Source organism: Martes martes, assembly GCF_963455335.1.
Source record: "Martes martes genome assembly, chromosome: 10".
Lineage (NCBI taxonomy): Eukaryota > Metazoa > Chordata > Mammalia > Carnivora > Mustelidae > Martes > Martes martes.
In genome coordinates, this window is record NC_137898.1 from 67,222,834 (window position 1) to 67,243,240 (window position 20,407).

Consider the following 20,407-nt stretch of genomic DNA (forward strand, 5'->3'; position numbering starts at 1 on the left):
GGAGGTTTCAGGTTTCAGAAATTCAGTTTATACAGAACCAACACACAGTGATCTGGCAGCCCTCCCATGGGCTCAAAGTGGCTATTAATATTTTCTTTTTAAAGATAAGAAAACTTGGACATAGAGAGATCTGTTTCCCATAGTCAGTGTTTCTTTTTTGCCTTTTCAGCTTTCCATATTTATCCAATTGCCTATATTAAATTCACTCTGTTAAAATAACTAGTGTGGTTTCTATAACCTGTCTGGACCCTAACTGATATATATAGTTTCTGGAATATTGGATGGAAACAATACACATGTTGTCCCAATCTTGTTAACTTCATGGGGCCTCATGATTTGTGAAGTCAACTTTTAACTTAATTCTGGAGACTTTAACCATAAAAGTCCTGAGAAAGAATGAAAGCATACAAAAAAACTATTTTCAGATGAAACATGTTTTAAAAATTTTAGCAGTTAAGTTTACAAGTGCAGCACAAGACTGAAGTAACACATGTCAAAGTCATGTCTGGTACTATAAGGGACTGCAATATAGCTATGGTCACTCTTATGGAACCAAGCAACACTTACATGTAGCCATCTAAAAATCCTGCAGGGCCAACTGATTCAAATGTGGGGGGAATTCACAATCAAACATTTTTTTTTAACGTTAAGGTTAAACATCAGCACATTCTCACACTTGCATGTATTTTCAGTTGGGCACGTTTCTACCACTACTATTATGTAATTTTACATACATGTGCTAGCTAGACCAGTTTGGTACATTTTCTCTAGGTTAAAGGTTAAAAACTCTTACAAGCTAAATATTATTACCAGATTATAGATAAGATAACTGCAAATCAGATAGATTCAGCAAAGTGACCCAAAATTTCAGTCAGTAAGTGCAAAACCAGAAGTCCAACTAAGGTCTTATTTCCAATATTTCACATTGCACTATTCTGATGAAACACAGGCTTGAGAATAGAAATAATAAAGGAATGGTTCACTCAGGTCTAGAGATTAACAGTTTGATGAACTCTACCCTGATGGATAAAAGAGTACAAAGTCATTTAGATTAAGAAAAGGAGCTATGAACAGTGAATGTTATAATTACAAAAGACTCTGAAATTGCCATTCCAATTGGGCAAAAGGATATAATACAATTAGCACAGACTTTGGCTTCAGAAATTCCATCTTTCACTATACATGTCTTATCTTAGACAAGTCACCTAATCTCTTAGGCCTTTTAACACCACCTCAAGGATTATGTAAGGGGTGAATGGAGATTTAACAAATGTTAAATCTCTTCTGACTTTATAAACACCTTTATAACCACCATTCTCCTAATTTATTACCTTTGTATCTCCACAATGAGAAAGAAATAATATCTCTAATTTATTTTGCTTATCACTACACTCTCTAAAATGATATATATATATATAACATATAAAATTATATCTCTATCTCTATCTATCTATCTATCTATATATCACTTCATCTTTATCCATTCATCTCTTGGTGGACACTTGGGCTGTTTCCATAATTTGGCCATTGTAAATAATGCTGCAATGAATATAGAGGTGCATATATCATATGACTTCACTCATATGTGGAATTTAAGAGACAAAGCAAATGAACACAGGGTAAAAAAAGACAAACAAAAAAACAGACTCCCAACTACAGAAAACAAATTGGTAGTTACCAGGACAGAGGTGGATGTGGGGAATGGGAGAAATAGGTGAAGAAGATTAAGATAAGAGTACATTTATCATGTTAAGCACTGAGTAATACATAGAATTGTTGAATCACTATATGGTACACCCAAAATTAATATAACACTATATTAACTACACTGGAATTGAAATTAAAAATTACTATCTCTAAAATTAAGTGAACTTGCCTAAACAAGACTGAAAAGAGAGGATTTGAACATACTTTATAACTCTTTCTATACTATGTGAGAAGAAATAGAAGGATAGCAAATTAAAAACAAATTCAAAATTGTAATAGATGTAGGCTGATAATCCAGGCCTTTCTAAATGAAGAGATGTTCTTAGGCTCCCCTGAGCCTAAAGACTGGTCTTAGAGTTTTAAAGCACAAGAATCAATGAATAACGATCTGGCAACCCTTCCACTGAGTACACCATGGCTATTAGTATTCTTTTTTCCCCTCATTGATGAGAAAACAGGCTCCAGCAGTCCTGAGTTTCCCATAACTAATAAAGGTTAGAGAGCTAGGGGCACCTGGGTGGCTCAGTGGGTTAAAAACTCTGCCTTCGGCTCAGGTCATGATCTCAGGGTTCTGGGATCGAGCCCTACATCGGGCTCCCTGCTCAAGTGGGGAGCCTGCTTTCCCCTCTCTCTCTGTCTGCCTGTCTGCTACTTGTGATCTCTGTCAAATAAATAAATAAATAAATAAATAAATAAATAAGGTTAGAGAGCTAATTTGAATCCAGTATTTTAATTTCAAGTCAAACATTGGTTCCAAGATTGTGTAACTTTATAACCCAATTTAAATCCCTATATTTCTACTCCTGCATGAAAGTTTTAAGTTTCCCCATTTAATAAGAGGAAAATAGCTATTCCTTATTATCATTATTTTTTATTTATTTATTTATTTATAGAAATTAAGGATGACAATAGATACTTGTACACAACCATGGTATACCTTCCACATAATCTCTCCTAGATATTTGCCAGTTAAAAATCAAATGGTCAGAGCATCATTGCTTGCCTAGAGTGCAAGTGATCTCCAAATGCAAACTCTATCTAATAGGAATTTTGAATGCTCTTTGTCAAGCAATCTTGTTTTTCAGAACATAATTGCTTTGTTCAATCAAAGTGTCTTCAAATGCTGAGAATTGGAGACCTCATAATTTAGTTTCTAGCAAAGCAATTCTGCCCCAAGTGGAGAAACTTGCCTGATTTAAATGAATATCAACAAAAATGATGATTTTACACTTTTCAGGAAAATAACAGTCCCAAAAGTTCTGTGTGTTTCCAGGGACCTTACCAGAGGCTAACAGATTTATGGTCTCATTATTGCCTAAAGCAATAAGTCATCCAATAGGTAATTTTTATGCTGTGGGACCACAAAACATATGGGGATAAATGTTCTTGAATAAAGGAACTGGCTGTCAGGGTTTTTCAAATACAGCAGTTGCTAAAAACAATAGATTTTCACAAAGAAATTAGCTTCTTTTCTCCTTAGTTTTTCACCCATGTTCCACCATTAACCTCAACAGAAACATTTGTCTTTTTAAGTAGTGAAAAATGTCAGATGAGGAATTAGGAAACATTAATATAAACCTGTGATACCATATCCAATTAGTATTTAATAATAATATATAATATATTGATAATCATATTATACACTATTTTAATAATATGTATTAATGTTAATTTATATTACTTCAGTTAATTATAATTCCCATCCATTTGATGTCTTTTCCACTCCTGGTTTCAAACAAGACTCAATGGACCAATAAAGAGAAGTTATAGGAAATGGGTTTTCTTTCATCAGCAGATGTATTTATTTATTTATTAAAGGTTTTATTTATTTGAGAGAGAGTGAGAGAGAGCACAAGTGGGGGGCAGGAGGAGCAAAGGGAAAGGGAGAAAAAGATTCCCTGCTGAGCAGGGAGCCTGACGTAGGGCTGGATCTCAGAACCCTGGGATCATGACCTGATCTGAAAGCAGACGCCTAACTGACTGAGCTACCCAGGCACCTCTATCAGTGGATGTATTCAAACAGAGATTTGAATGGCCATAAGTGAACATGGTTTTGGACTTGAAATACTGAAGATTTTTTAAATGGATTCATGTATCAGATAGGGGATGGTACTATATATCATAGAATGTTAGTGATCTATGAAAATAAAGGAATAAAAAGATTTAAGGGACCCATGAAAATTCAGGACATAAAATGAAGGAAACACACCTTTGTCAAATACTTGTTTCATGCTAGGCATTTTGCAAGTAGCTTAAAATTTCCCCCAATGTATAACTAAGAAATCTGAGAATTTGAATAGGAATACGTCAGAAATGAGGGTTGGAACAAAATCTACCTAATTTTAAAGAATATTTTGAGAGTTTAAGCGCGGTGTATTTTCTAAGAAGTGAAACACCTGGCTTTTCCCATATGCTTCTACAGGTTAGTTTCAAAGCACTTATATTTTAATGACAAGATGTTACTTGAAGGAAAGTACAGCTTATACTTTCTTGTTAAGTTTTTTATTTAAATTCCAGTTAGTTAACATACAGTGTAATATTAGTTTCAGCTGTACAGTATAATGATTAAATAATTCCTTATAATTCCTTATAATTCCAGTGCTCATCACAAGGGCAATCCTTAATACCCATCACCTATATAATCCATACCCCACCCAAACCATTCTGGTAACCATCGGTTTGTTCTCTCCATCTAAGTCTGTTTCTTGGTTTGCCTCTCTTACTCTTTTTTTATCCTTTGCTCATTTGTTTTATTTTTTAAGTTTCATATATGAGTGAATGATATGGTATTTTTCTCTGACAGATGAACTTATTTCACTTAGCATGATACTCTCTTTAAGAGAGACTACCTCTTTCTCTCCTTTGTTCAGCGTCATCATTCCCCATTATTTTGTTTTCTAGGTCACTAATTCATTCCTCTACTTCTTCTGGCTGCTGTTAATTGCATCAAGCCTGTTTCCAATCTCATTTATTATGCTCTTCATCTCTTATTTATTCTTTTTTATCTCTGTAATAAGGTCCTGGTGATGTGTTCTATTCTTTTCTCAAGCCCAAGGAGCATCTTTATGACTGTTACTTTAAATTCTCCTTCAGGCATGTTACTTATATCTGTTTTGCATAGATCCCTGGCTATGGCCTTATCCTGTTCTTTGATTCAAGATAAATTCCTCCATCTTTGCATTTTGTCTAAGTCTCTGCCTTCTGTGTATCAGAAATGCCAGTTATGTCTCCTGTTCCTGAAAGTAAGGCCTTATGAAGAAAAGATTATGTAGTGCCTAGGTCTGGGCACTTCAGGGAGTGTCTCCAGTATGCGCTGCATGTGCTCTGCTATTGTGGTCTGTCTACTCTATCCTTCAGGCCAGTTGTCTGCAGAGGCTCTCTTTGTCTACTGTGGGCAATGTTTAGTGCCTGACCTGAATGTGTTAAGTTTTATTAGGTATGCAGTGGTCTACTTGTATAATGAGGCCCAACATGAACTCTACCGGATCTGCAGCCCTGCAGAACTCTCTGGTCAGGAGATGTTGTGTGGGCAGGGGTTTGTGCTGGTCTTCTTACAGAAGAGCCTGTAGCACTGGGACTGAGGCAAGCTTGACTGAGAAAGGCAGTCCTGCCAGTGTGGGGCTGTGTGTAAGAAAGTTAGGCAGCCAGTGTGGTGCTGCCCTACTTTCCCCTGAAGGCTTCCCACTGTGAGCCCCAGGCATTCTTCACATCAAAGTTCCATGCTGTCTGCCCCTTGGTTGTCTGCCTGCCTTCTCTCCAAGAGCAGTGCAGTTCCTGCCTCACTCTATCCTAGCCAATTCGATGACTTTCAAAACTCTAGGTTTTAAGTCCTTCTGGTGAAAGAACTCACAAAATTCAGCCCCTCTTCTTTTCTAAGCCAAAGGCTTTGGGGAAACCTTTTCCTTACAAGTTCCACTGTGTCCTCCTCTCTTCTTGCCCTTCTCAGTGACCACAGATCCCTCTCCTCCACAGCACCCATGGTCCATTTCTCCCCTAAACCATGTCTCTGAACTTCCTACCTTCCTCAGTGTGGCCTCTTTTCTCCCTTCACTTGTAGAGTTTGTTCTGCCAGTCTTCAATTTCTAGGGTTTTAGAATGATTTGGTAGTTATCTAGTGGTGTTCATGGGATGAGATGTCTAAGGTTCTCCTACTCTGCTTCCATTTTCCTCTCTCTAATTTTTAAGAATTTTTTAAGTACACTTGCTTAATCCTGAATAATTTCATTAATCAAGGACAACAACAACAACAAAACCCTTACACTTTGCCTACATTTGATTTTAATAAGAGAAAGGGAATGGAAGATTTAGTTGCCAAATAACAAAAATTATCCATAAATTGACCTTAGGTCACACTACACGATTATCAATATCTAAGTAGTTTTCCCAGCACTGATTCTTTTCAATCCCTCTCTATCACATCATCCTGTTTCATTGACCTCATAGCACTTACCATCAAACAAAATTCTCTTTTTCTTTATTTTGCTATACATTCACTGTTGTCATCCCACCTCTACCTGGTTGCTTCAAGAAAAGTGTTCAAGACATGACAATAGGTCCCAAAACGAAATACTTTATGCTAAGCTCTACATCAACAAACCAAGACTTAACTTAATTACAGTTTCAGCTCTCCCAAAAATGGAATTTTAAACCAATCAAGAATCTCCTGATCAGCATTAGTTAGGTAATCTGACTGAGAAACTCCTGTCAGACCCTTTAAGGAAAGTAACCTCGTAATAACCAATTTGCTTTTCACATAGTGTAAGTGTTTATTCTTGTTCCCTTCTACATAAAATCTCTTGCCTGTGCAGTTTTTTGGAACTCCTTTCTATCTACTAGATTAGGTGCTCCAAGTATCACTGAATAAAGCCAATATGATCTTTGAAATTTACTCAGTTGAATTTTGTTTTTTAACACAAGCAATCTTCTCTCTTCACAATATCTGCAACACCTAAAACAGTTCTTTGCACAAAGTGGCACCCTAAGGAGTATCTGCTGAATTGGAGGAAGGCTTATCATAACAGCAATAATACAGGTTTTCCATGTAAATATGTGATCCTATAAAAAAGGCAGTATTTCACAGGGAACTAAGACCTATTTAAAGTCAGATGGTTCACTCAGCATCTTTAAACCCATTACCTAATTTAATCTTCACAATTTCAGTGTAAGGTGGACAGTTGTCACTCTGAATTTATGGAAGACAGTAAGACACCTAGAGAATTAGAATGAATTTTACAAAAATACATAAGAAGGAGAAATTAAACTAAGACTCTTATTTTGAGTTTAAGGGACAGGATGGCCATTTTATTTTATTGTTTTCTACACTGAACAAAACAAATTTGCATGGGAAGGGGTCTAAAAATACAACAAGCAGACATACAAACAAAAAAAATTATAAAGGAAATCATGAGAGCAGTCAAACTATACGAAGAGCACAATTTAGGGAGTATTAAAAGTGAGGAAAAAAGTGAGAATGAATAGCAAAGTAGTGATGGTTAATGAGGAACAACATGTTATGTGTATAGGGATAAGGTAATTAAATCTGATATTATGTATGTATGTATTGATTGAATGGTTGCCAGTAGGAGTTTCTGAGTAGGAAATGTGGCATCTGTCTAACCTTGTACCTTTATAGGGTAAATTCAATCTTCTAAGTCAACCTTTTTTTTATATTAAATTTGATATGTTGTGGTATTGTGTGTGTGTGTGTACACATGTATTGAAAATCACTGATAGTTTGGGGATTTTGTACATTCATCCTTAAACTACAAATTCCCAAATGTGGGACATACTTTTGAAAGTCCTCCATATACAGTACTTAACGAAAAAGGTTGATGATCAAATAAAATATAAAAGAGAATGGAAAAGAAAAAAATTAATACAAGGAAATTAAACAAAAACAATTTGGAAAAATACAGAATTATTTGCAAGAAAGAGAAAAATAATGTCTTCTAGTATTTTCATCATAAAGAGATTAGGTATCATATGTTTATATATGTACACATGTGTACACATATATGCATACATACACACACGCACACACATATATATAGACACATATGCATATATATGTGTGTGAGTCCATATAGTGGCATTTTTATTATGAATGCTATCATGAATGCTAGTCATAGGAAGATATTAGATCAGCAGCTTGATATTGGTTGAGCACAGTATTGAAAAATTAAGAAATTTAAGGAACCTATATTGTTTTGAATATATAATAATGCAATTAATATGTGCATATTTTTGTTTGTATACATATGTATATGTGTATGTTTATACACACACACACACACACACACACACACACACACACATGGATTGAGAGAGAGAGAGAAACCTACAACATGGCCAGGCAGGATGCTATGGTTAGATACAATGAGGTATACCACCTTATAGGACATTCTAGATTCCTATTGGGAAGCTGGTGTATAAAATTAGAAATGAAATAAAGTGTTACATTTCCATGACAAAAGACTGTACAAAAAGAGCAGGGACACAAAGGCATGAGTGATTTATGTTGTCTGTTTTGCCAGTATGTAAATAGCCAGTTAGAATATCATTATATCAGCCTGGAAGAAGAGGACAATTATATTTTTTTTTCTCCCCTATTTAATTAATTCTTCTTCTTCATTATTTTTGAATGCTCAAAAGGTTCCATCCTTTTTGGTCAGTTTTAAGGTATGATTCACATACAATAAAATTCGACGATTCTGAGTGACAAATGAGTACAATGGTGGTATACAACACAAACAAGATATTAAACATTTCTACTGCCCCCTCAAAATTCTCTCATGCCCCACCTTTTTATTGAGATATAATTGACATTTAATATTATATTAGTTTCAGGTGTAACATAATAATTCAATATGACAATTATACCTTGATATTGTGTTTATAAAATATATTCGAATGTGGTCCAGGTCAGAGTTTATCAGCTTTAGGCCAGATAAAGAATGATGTATTCTCCAACGGAGTAACTCAAAGAACAGAGTTCCTAAACATGTAGTTTCAGTAACTTTCTGGAGACAAAAATCAAATTACAATGTTGATAGAATGCAACAGAGGCGTCAGAAGGTGAGGAGGATGTGTGTGTTACAGCTTACATTTCATGTACTTTTTGCACACTAAAGAAAAGATTTTAAAAAGGAATCTTTGAGAAAGCTAATTGCTAAAAATTAACTCCAAAAACACACACACATTTGAAATTGCATCACTATAATCTAATTATTTTAATAGAAGCTAAACCAATTATACATAATTACTTACAACCTTGAGGTTAAAAATATTGATGCAAAACTCTATAGCTGTATAAATGCACTAGTATAATGTTTTAATTATATCCATATATCCATTTAAATTAGATAATTCCTTTTAATCCATAAAGCAATTACTTTTGTATAGGAGCCCAAATTATATGATCCCATTTATTTAAAAAAATTTAAAACAAGAGCAACTATTGACAAAATAAGGTTGTGATTGAAAACACTCCAATTTTTCAAATGTATTTAAATTCAACTTAATCAATTCAACACCGGAAATAGTTAAGCTGGTCATTTGACACCATGTAGAAAAGCAAAAACAAAACTACTTGTTGATTGACAGAATTATTTCTGAGGTAAAGATAGTTATATTTTGGTGAAAACATTTAAAGGTTCTGATTGTCATATTTAATGGCTAATTTAGCATGTATGAAGAGCATAGACTATGTTGAGAGTCTAAGCGTCAACCAATAAGTATATTAGTCTTTTCTGAAAATATGAGTATTTATCTGATAATCCCAACAGTTGATAATTTATTGAAAATAATAGACCTTGCACTCTATATTGTGAAGCACTTCTGTGTATTTTAAGAACTTGGTTTTGCCATGTGTCAATGCCTGGAGTGAGGCATACCACCTCCAAATGATTACCCTTCAAATACGATGAGCCTTGATTTCCTTACCTAAATGATCAGGCCACTCCAGAAACTTTCTCAGGGACTTAATACCTATTTGATTCATCCATTCCAAGGAAACTAAACCAGGGGGATGCAGGGAATTCCAGGACGGACTCTTTGACTTCAAGCTTCATGCTTTTTCCTTGTCAGTATCTCAAAGACCCTTCTTGCCCCTGGCCTCAAGTTAGGGCTGACTCTGAACATTGGGAACAGGGTTGAACGGAAGATTAGAACCAGTGCCATATCCCAGTCTCATTCATGTATAAGGGCATATTATGTTATTGTTTGAAATATAATGCTGCTGCTTCTCTTCTCCTTTGATTTCTATCAACAAGCATAAGATTAGAGAACAGATTCCATATGAAATAATAATTCTAGGTTTACTATAAAATGGGGCCAGCTGAGACCATCTAAATTATGAGAACCACAACAAATGTTTAGTGAGAAATAAATATTTCTATGAAATATAAGTGAAAGAAAAAAATTAAAAAACAAACATGTGTTTGCCTCAACAAAATATCCCCAAGTTTTAAGAAAGTATGAAATTTTCAACTCAAATACACATGAAGCTATCATAAAAAATACCAGAATATGTTGAAACCTCCTTTGCCTCAAGTCCTAAGCACCTCCTGTTTTCTACACCTAGTATAACTGTTTAATTTATCTCTCTAACCAGGATAGTTTACATAGGAAGTTTGATAAAGTTTATATTTTTAAAGTTTAAAATTCTAAATAAGAAGCTTGATAAAGTTGATATTTTATTCAAAAGCTATTTTCACAAATATTTTTTCTAAAATTAAAAAGAATATATTCATAATTAAAGCAAAATGTATTTTTATAAACTATATTAAATATCAAAATAATAGCAGTTACAAAAAAGTAATTATTTAGAAATATATTCATATAATTTAATCCTTATATTAGATCTGTTTTTATTATGCAATAGATATTGTCTATGGAGCATTCTCTAGGATAGATTATATGTTAGGCTACAAGACAAATCTCAATAAATGTAAGAAGACTGAAATCATATCATACATCTTTTCTGACCACAACAGCATGAAACTAGAAATCAATTACAAGAAAAGAACTGGAAGAAGCACAAAACACATGGAGGTTAAACAACATGCTACTGAGCAACCAATGAATAAATTAATAAATCAAAGAGAAACTAAAAAAATACATAGAGACAAATGAATATGAAAACATAGCATTCCAAAATCTGTGGGGCACAGAAGAATTAATTCTAAGAGGGAAATTTATAGCAAAATAGGCTTACCTCAAGAAACAAGAAAATCACAAATAAACAATGTCACCTTACACCTAAAGCAACTATAGAAAAACAAACAAACAAACAAAAAATCTTGAGTTAGTAGATGGAAAGAAATAATAAATATCAGAGTGGGAATAAATGGAGAATTAAAAAAGAAAAAGAAAGCCAAGAGCTGGTTCTTTGAAAAAATAAGCAAAATTGATAAACTTTTAGCCAAACTCATCAAGAAAAAAGGACAGAGTACAAAGTTAAAATCAGAAATGAAAGGGGAGAAGAAACAATTGACACCACAGAAATATAAAGGATTATAAAGAATCTACTATTATATGCCAATAAATTGGACAACGTAGAGGAAGTGGATAAATTCCAGAAATATACAATCTTCCAAAACCGAATCAGGAAAAAATAGAAAATCTGAACAGACAAGTTACTAGTAACAAAGTTGAATCAATAATCAAACACTCCCCAAAAACAAAAATCCAGAACCAGATGGATCCAAAGGTAAATTCCACCAAGCATTTTAAAAAGAGATAATACCTATTCTCACACTATTCCAAAAGATAGAAGAGGACAGAAATTTTCCAATTTCACTCTATGAGGCCAGCATTACCCTGATACGAAAACCAGACAATGCACTACATAAAAAATTACAGGCCAGTATCCCTGATGAACAAAGAGGCAAAAATTCTCAACAAAATATTAGCAACCCACATTCAACAATACATGGAGAGTATAATTCACCATAATCAACTGAGATTTATTCCAGGGATGCAAGAATGGTTCAATATCCACAAATCATTCCAAGTGATACACAACATCAAAAAAGTGAAGAATAAAGTCATATGATCATCCCAACAGGTGCAGCAAAGGCATGTGACAAAAATCTAACATCCATTTATGATAAAAATTCTCAACAAAGAGGGTTTAGATGGAGCATACTTTAACATAAAAAAAGGTATTTTTTAACAAAACAGTCTTACTAGTTGAAATTGTGTCATAAAATTCACTGCAATTTTCTTTAACATTTCATTTTATGGTTATAATCTTTTAATTTATTTATCTTTAAATAGTGAATATCTTTAAATATTCATATATCATTTACATAATATTTATATATTCATATAAATATAACGATTTTAATTGAGAGTCTCTCTACAGGTGTTGAGTTATATAATCAATTTAAAGCAAATTTTAGGGGAGCCTAGGTGACTCAGTTGGTTAAGTATCTGCCTTCAGCTGAGGTCATGATCCCAGGGTCCTGGGATCAAGTTCTGTATCAGGCTCCCTGCTGAGTAGGGAGCCTGCTTCTCCCTCTCCCTCTGCTACTCCCCCTGCTTTTGCTCTCTCTCTCTCTCTCTCTGTCAAATAAATAAAATCTTTAAAAAAAACACAAATTCTGCTAAATGTTCTAATTTTAAAATTTTGTTAATTGAAATGTATAAATGTATTAGCTCAAATATATTCATAGCTATTGTCTTTTTGCATTCATTTAAAAACTCTTTTTGTACCACTGTATTTATAAGAAGAAAAGTCATCATATACAGATTCCTTGTTTATACTTGTTTTTAATGTTTTGCCCATTTTTCCTTCCTTCCTTCCTTTCTTTTTCTTTTCTATTAGAGAAGGAGAGAGGTGGGGGCAGGGAGCAGCAGAGGAAGAGGGAGAGAATCATAAGTAGTCTCTACGTTAATTGCATAGATGCTGGGCTCAATCTCACAACTCTGAGATCATGAACTGAACCGAAATCAAGAGTCAGACACTTAACTGACTGAGCCACCCAGGCACCTGAATGTATTGTCAAATTTATAGACTATGAAATGATAGACTTTTTCATCTTTACTCCATTCTGGTCAAGAGAAAAAACATACAATTAAAATAGAATATCCGATTTAAAAAAAGAAAACATCTTCCCCTGAAGTTTATATATTCCAAATGGCAATATAAAATTGTCATTGTACAGTTATAACTGTTCAACAACTAGTTCAAATTTTTCAGTTCCTCCTTTGCTCTTATACAGATCATCTTCGTGTTTTCCCTTTGCAATTTGTCTTAATAAATGCAATTCGCCAAAAACTTTTAAAGCTAAAGCTTGGGGGTCTCTGTTAATTTAATATTAAATTAAAGATCCTCAAACAATTTTGTTCAAAATACAAACAAAATTAAGATCTCTAATTATTTGTATTTATTGGTACAGAGCAGCAAAGAGATATTTTGCACATACAGACCATGTTCAAGTTTTTTTTTTTCCTAGTCCTTATCAGTTTTGTCATTAAAATTTTGAAATTATTGTTTAGTTGTAAACATATTTTGAACTTGACACCTCTAGTTTACCTTTTGTAAATATGTAATTAGGTAAATTAATGAATTATTTGTGCCCCAACACCAATTATGAACACATATCTATTCCTTAATATTTCTTTAAAATTTATTTTTTAAGTGTTGGTGTTAATAATAATTAACTCATAATCACTGTTGCGCACTAATACCAACTTTGAGCACATTATCTATTCCTTAAAATTTTTTTATTTAATAATTTAGTGACCTACAGAATCTAGTCTCCAGATTTTCTAATTTAGTAGTTCAGTGAAGCTCAAATGAATTTCCATATAAAACATAACAGCAAAAAATAATAATTTTACCTTCTTGTTTAACTGTTTAGCTAAAATTACAGAAAATTCAAAATAATATCAGCTGTTTTAGTTTTAATGGAATGAACTTTCAAAACTATATGTTAACTCTATAATTGGAGGAAAATTTGAACCACTATTAAAAACAAATTAATAAAAAAAATTAATAGATTTGATAGAAGCCTTGGATGTGACTGATATAAAACTGACCTCCTTTTCAGCTATGTGTGAAGTTCTTTGTAAATAGAATCAGTGCATTACTAGCTATTTCTTCACTTTACACATATCTACAAGACTACTGAAAACAAAAGTGAGCAAAATTAATTTAGCAAAACAATCATCTAAGGTCACTGAAAGCCAGTGACCTTCAGAGAGCCATTCTCTTCAGAGAATGATATATAAAGGCACCTTTTGCTGCTGCCCATATTAAACTGATGTCTTCAAGCTTAATCCTCTAAAGTAAAACGAACTGCTAAAGTAGATGTTAATGTTTCTCCAGCAGCGATTTGTCTTCTGGCTTTCATGTGGTTGTTGCTATTACTTCAAGCCCCACGGTAGATATTCAGAACCCAACTACTTAGTTCAAGTTGTACTTCATTATCAGCTTTCTTAAGAAAGTCTGGGTTTTATAAATTCTTATACATATTATTTTGCCCTTTATAAAAGCCCATTACTACTAAAACAATTTAATTTAAAATGCAGCAGTATCAGCAAATAATAAAATAGATATTATGCTATTTAATAAAAGACAAAACCACTGTGACAAGGAACATCTAGATAAATCCTATTCCCTCTATGGCAGCACTGCTCAGAATCAATTTTCTGCACATATGTAATATTTATTAACCTGAATTTCCACATACATTCCTCACTTAAGCTACTGATGGGCAGTCTGGCAGCCTTGTGATTTTGACAATCCATGGCCCAAGCCATTACATGTTTATCAAAGTGTTATCAAAGGCAACACTATCAAATACCACTAACTGAGACCTAGCTCACTGTGGCAGCTACCTTCTCAGTGTGCACCACTTTTTATCACCCAGAGCTCTGCATACTGTCTTTTACAATAACCCCGAGTCTGAAAAGGATCAGGGAAAGGAAGGTTATTTTGAGTATTTTACATTTAATCTTGTCTTGGGTGAGAACTCTGCATTGTGCCTATGTTTCTCACACATCATTATAAGCAGAGCCCTGAACTCTCAAGTGGGAGACTACTGAACCCATCCTGGGTCATCTTAATTACAGTCATTATGGTGACACTTTATTGAAATAAATTAAGGATATGAAAAAAATCCTAAGCTGAACAAGATATCCAATAATAGGCATAAAATGGGGCTGTCCTACATAACTAGGACTTTTATCACTCTACCTGAACAATGGTATTCAGTCCTAAGTGTTTATAATGATTTTATGTGTGTTAGCCCTATATTAAACAGTGTTGAAGTTTTTCTAAGAGGTTTTAAAGACAGTTTGGCATACAGGTAATAGTACAGGTTCTAGAGTCAGATCCTTGCACCCAAATTCCAGCTCCATGACCTTCTAGCTGGGTAACCTAGGACCAGTTATTTTAACCACTTTCTGCTCCATTAACCACATCTATACTCAGGGAGTATTGACCTTAAGCTTTGTTATGAGGATTGAATAATATAAGCAAAGTACTTAGAATAATACCTAGTCTATGGCCATACCACCCTGAACACTCCTGATCTCCCAATCTCATCTGATCTCGGAAGCTAAGCAGGGTCGGGCCTGGTTAGTACTTGGATGGGAGAATAATAGCTAATAAGTAGTAAGCACTGAAAAAATGTTAGCTATTATCATTACCATACTATATTAAAATGATCAGTTTATATTGGCCTCCTCTTTTAAATAATAAGCACTTTAAGGAGAGAGTTTATCTTACTAATTTTTGCTGGGATAACATCTAGCTGGGGTAAGTGCATAGTGGGCACTTAATAAATATATGTTGAAAAGATCTGAATAATCCTGTGCTCCTTCTCTTGCAGCACTTATCCTAGCGAGTAATGGTTAACTGTTTAATTTTTTGAGTCCCACTGCAGTGCATCATGATGAAAATATTTGTGTTCAATTCATCTTATATACCCGTATTATATATCTATCTCTATCTCTGTCTGTATCTGTATATATATCAGGGCCTCGATTAATGCTTAGTGAAAGATCAAAGAGTTCTAGCTTGCCACCTTCCAGATGAATGATATTTGGAAAATCATTTCTTCTTTTGCAGCCTAGTTTCTTCACCTTCAAAACGTTAAGTTCTGTGAGGGATGGTTTAGGATAGAGAGAGAAGGGAGGAAAAAGAACTGCTCTCGTCTATTTTAATAGAGTAGGGCAGCATGTTCCTAAGCATGCCCACAAGCCAGTGGCTCCTCTTCATGAAGGCATTGGCTCTCTAGAATAATGAAAAGCTGAAGTTAGAGATATTGTTCAGACACTTGTTCTTGACATTGTTTCATTCCATTGAGGAAAGTGTGATCTTTATGAACCTAAATTGTTTATGAATCAGGACAGCCTGAGGTTTGTACACATTCCCATAAGCTGAAATTCATCATTAATTGGTTAAGTTCTTCAAGAAAGGTAACACTGATTCAGAGAATTAAAAACTGTGGCCCAGAAATAAGTGAGCTTTCAGACCTGAGAAGACTGCCATGTTTAGACAGTGTCACAGGCAGCACATCTACCATCCCAGACCTCCTCTTTTCCTCTCTCCTCTAGCTGCTTAAGGACCAAGAGAAGCAATGCTGAAATATGCAAATCAAATAGGCTTCTGTTACATGCGCACATCACTTTTCTGATCAATTTCTATATTCCTGGTAAAATTCAGGAAGCTAACAGTAAAGAATGTTTGTATATAATATATTCTTTGAAAGTTTCCTTTGTCAAATACATTTTGGAAATTCAAATTTCAGCAAGGGTGAAAAAAAAAAGTACATGTGTATGTTTAACAGCAGGAAAATGTAAAACCTTTATTATATTAATATGTGTTGTGAATCACTAATAAGGAAATAGAATTTGCAGCATGTGCCAAACTTATCTGATCACAGAAAATTTTGTGGCCTGGTGTAATATAAAATGCACCATGGGAAAACCGAACTAATCAAGAGATAATCAGAGTCTGAACCATAGTGTTTGTAAGCATTTAAATTATGTTAAGAAAAGTTAGAACTAAATTTCCTCCCCATACTGTAGGATTTAGTTTTGTCAAGTTAGATTTAGATCTTTTAAAATTGACTTAGATACTGCTTAGATACTATGCAGTTTCTTTTTTGACAGATACCACAGAAGCATACATATACATATATACATGCATATATTCTTATAAATTATTATAAGAAAATTAGAAAAATAATAGAGCTGATTGGAGAAAAAGTATTTCATATTCCTCCTTTTAAATATAACTCTAGTTATACATGTTCATACTTCTTAAGAATAAGAAAAAAAAGAATTTAAATATTTGATTTTACTGGCAGTATAGTGTCCCAATACTGCAATTAATATTTGAGCAAAAAGTTCCTAGATATGTCACAGTATTTCTCTGGGGTATGTTTCAATGAGGGAATTGCTGAGAACAAAAGGTTTGAAAACATTATGACATCTGATACATGTAATTTTGTGATTTTATGTGAGGAAAGAAGGGTACAAGTCCTAAAATGTAATTGCAAAGGAAATTAGCTTAGAACATTCATAACTACAAAGCCTGTTGTGTACTATTACTATAGTAATTATTATCATTATATGTATATATATATCATAATAGATATATATATAATATGCTACAAATTATTTATTATCATTATAATTATTATTATCATTAAGGTGGTAACACCAAGTTCTTTACATATACTAGCAACTCTTTTATATATTTTATATTTATTATCCTCATGAAACAGATAATTACTATCATTATTCTCATTTTAATGATTAGGATTTGAAGCACAGAGATGTTAAATAATTTTTTCAAAGTCACTCAGCTAGCCAGGAGCAGAGGTCGGATACAAATCCAGCTAGTTACACTTCAGTACTCTTTTTCTAAATCATTGCTCATTAGTAATTAACAGAAAAATATATACATACACACCTCAACCAATATGCAGGTACCTACAATAGAGTTCTGGATTTAACCAACCCCCTTGCCTTAGCAGAATATCAAAGAAACTCAAAAGTTGTTGGGGATAGTTCTTAAATGCCTTTTTCTATTTCTTCTCTTGTTTATTTATTCTGAACACCCAGTCTCCATTCTGCATCGGTAACTTACTTCAGTACTAAATCTTTGGTTAGGTAAACATTATTCTTTCCTGGTATCTGTGTTAACATTGTCAAATTAAAAGCCAATATTAGGGGCGAGGAACAAGATGGCAAAGGAGTAGGAGACCTAAATTTCATCTAGTCCCAGGAACTTAGCTAGATAGTCATCAAATCATTCTGAATACCACAAACTTAACAGGAGATCAAAGAAAAGAATAGCACCAATTCTGTGAATGGAAAAGTGACCACTTTTTGGAAGGTAGGGCAACCAGAGAAGTGAATACAAGGTGATATCTGGGAAAATAGACCTGGGGGTGGGTGGAGGGGGAGAGGGAGCCTCCTTCAGCCAGGTACTAGCAAGTGATAGAGCAGCAGAGCACAAATCTGTTAGAAGTCTGCTATGCTGAGGGATGTTCTCCAGTGGCTAAGCAGGAGGGTGGAACCCTCACTGGGACAGTATGGCCTCAGGACCCCTGGGGTCACAGAAAGACCAGTGGAGGGGGTCCTGCTGAGTATAGCAGAGTTCCCAAGTATAGGAGCCAGGAAGCTGGCTGCAAAGACGAAGCCAAGGAGTGGGCTCTCAGCTCAGGATTGTCATAAACTATGATCTGCAGCACAGCTGGGTTATTTTCAAGCAGGGTCCCAACAAGTGGCAGATCTGGGGAAACTCCCCTTCCTTCCCTGGGAGGAGCAATATAGGAGCACACTGCAGGAATCTTTTGGGTTTGGAAACCCCAAATGGGGCCTGTGCCAGACATGGAAATGCTTGGTCACAGGCCAGGTGAGCAAGGAGTGCAGCCAAGACCAGGGAGACAGGAGTGATTGACTGCTTTTCTCTGAGGGTGCACTGAGGAGTGGGGCCCCAAGCTCTCAGTTCCTCTGGGGCCAGAGATTGGGAGGCCACCATTTTCATTCTCATCCTCCAAAGCTGTACAAAAAGCTTTCAGGGAACAAAAACTACTGCGAGCAAACCCAAACAGATCACTTAGCCTGGCCCCTGGCAAGGGTAGTGCACTTCCACCTTGGCCAAAGACATTTGAGAATCACTGCAACAGGCCCCTCCCCCAGAAGATCAGCAAGAACATCCAGCTAAGACCAAGTTTACTAATCAATGAGAACTGCAAAACTCCAGTACTAGGGGAATACAGCACATAGAATTCATGGTTTTTTTTTCCCCTGATAATTCTTTAGTCTTTCAAAGTTAATTTTTAAATTTTCTTTCTTTTTTCTTTTTTCTATTTTTTAAATTTTTCATTTTTATTTTAACCAATTTATCTTATCAATTCCACTTTTAAAATCTTTTTTTAATTTTCATTTTTACAGTCATATATATAATATATGGCTTTGCTCTAGTCTCCAGCCTAATCACATTCTCTCCTTTCTGTTTTTTAATTTTTTTCTTTCTTTTTTCATCCAACTTCTTACCTTATCAATTCCTTTTTTAAAATCTTTTTTAAATTTTCATCTTTACAGTCATATTCCATCCCTTCATTGTATTTACCCTTATTTTTATATATATATATTTAAGATTTTCTTTCTTTAAAATTTTGAGAGGCAGTTTCTTCTAATAGACCAAAATATACCCAAAATCTAGTGTGTGGTTCTGTTCTATTCACCAACCTTATTTATTTATTTATTTATTTATTTATTTATTTATTTATTTCTACCCTTTCTTTTTACCCCAGTTTCAGGTCTCTTCTGATTTATTTAGTGTATATTTTTCTGGGGTCATTCTTACTCTTTTAGCATTTTCTTCTCTCATTCATCTATTTTTCTCTGGACAAAATGACCAAAGGAAAAAAGAAAAAGAGAAAAAAAAGAAAAAAGAAAAAGAGGCAGTACTAACTGCCAGGGACCTAATCAATACAGACATTAGTAAAAGACAACAGACAGAATGGGAAAAGATATTTGCAAATGACATATGAGATAAAGGGCTAGTATCCAAAATCTATAAAGAACTTATCAAACTCAACACCAACAGCCAAAGAACAAATAATCCAATCAAGAAATGGGTGGAAGGCATGCACAGACATTTCTGCAAAAATGGCCAACAGACAGATGAAAAAGTGCTCAACATCACTCGGCATCAGGGAAATGCAAATCAAAACCACAGTGAGATACCACCTTAAACCAGTCAGAATGGCTAAAATTAACGAGTCAGAAAACAACAGGTGTTGAGGATGGAAAGAAAGTAAAAGCCTCCTACACTGTTGTTGGGAATGCAAGCTGGTGCAGCCACTCTGAAAAATAGTATGAATGTTCCTCAAAAAGTTAAAAATAGACCCAGCAATTGCACTACTGGGTATTTATCCCAAAGATACAAATGTAGTGATCCAAAGGGGCATGTACACCCCAATGTTTATAGCAGCAATGTCCACAATAGCCAAACTATGGGAGGAGCCCAGATCAACAGGGGAATGGATAAAGAAGATGTGGCATATATATACAATGGAATACTATGCAGCCATCAAAAATGAAACCTTGCAATTTGCAACAAAATGGATGGAACTAGAGGGTATTACACTAAGCAAAATAAGTCAATCAGAGAAAGACAATGATCATATGACCTCACTGATATGTGGAATTTGAGAAATAAGACAGG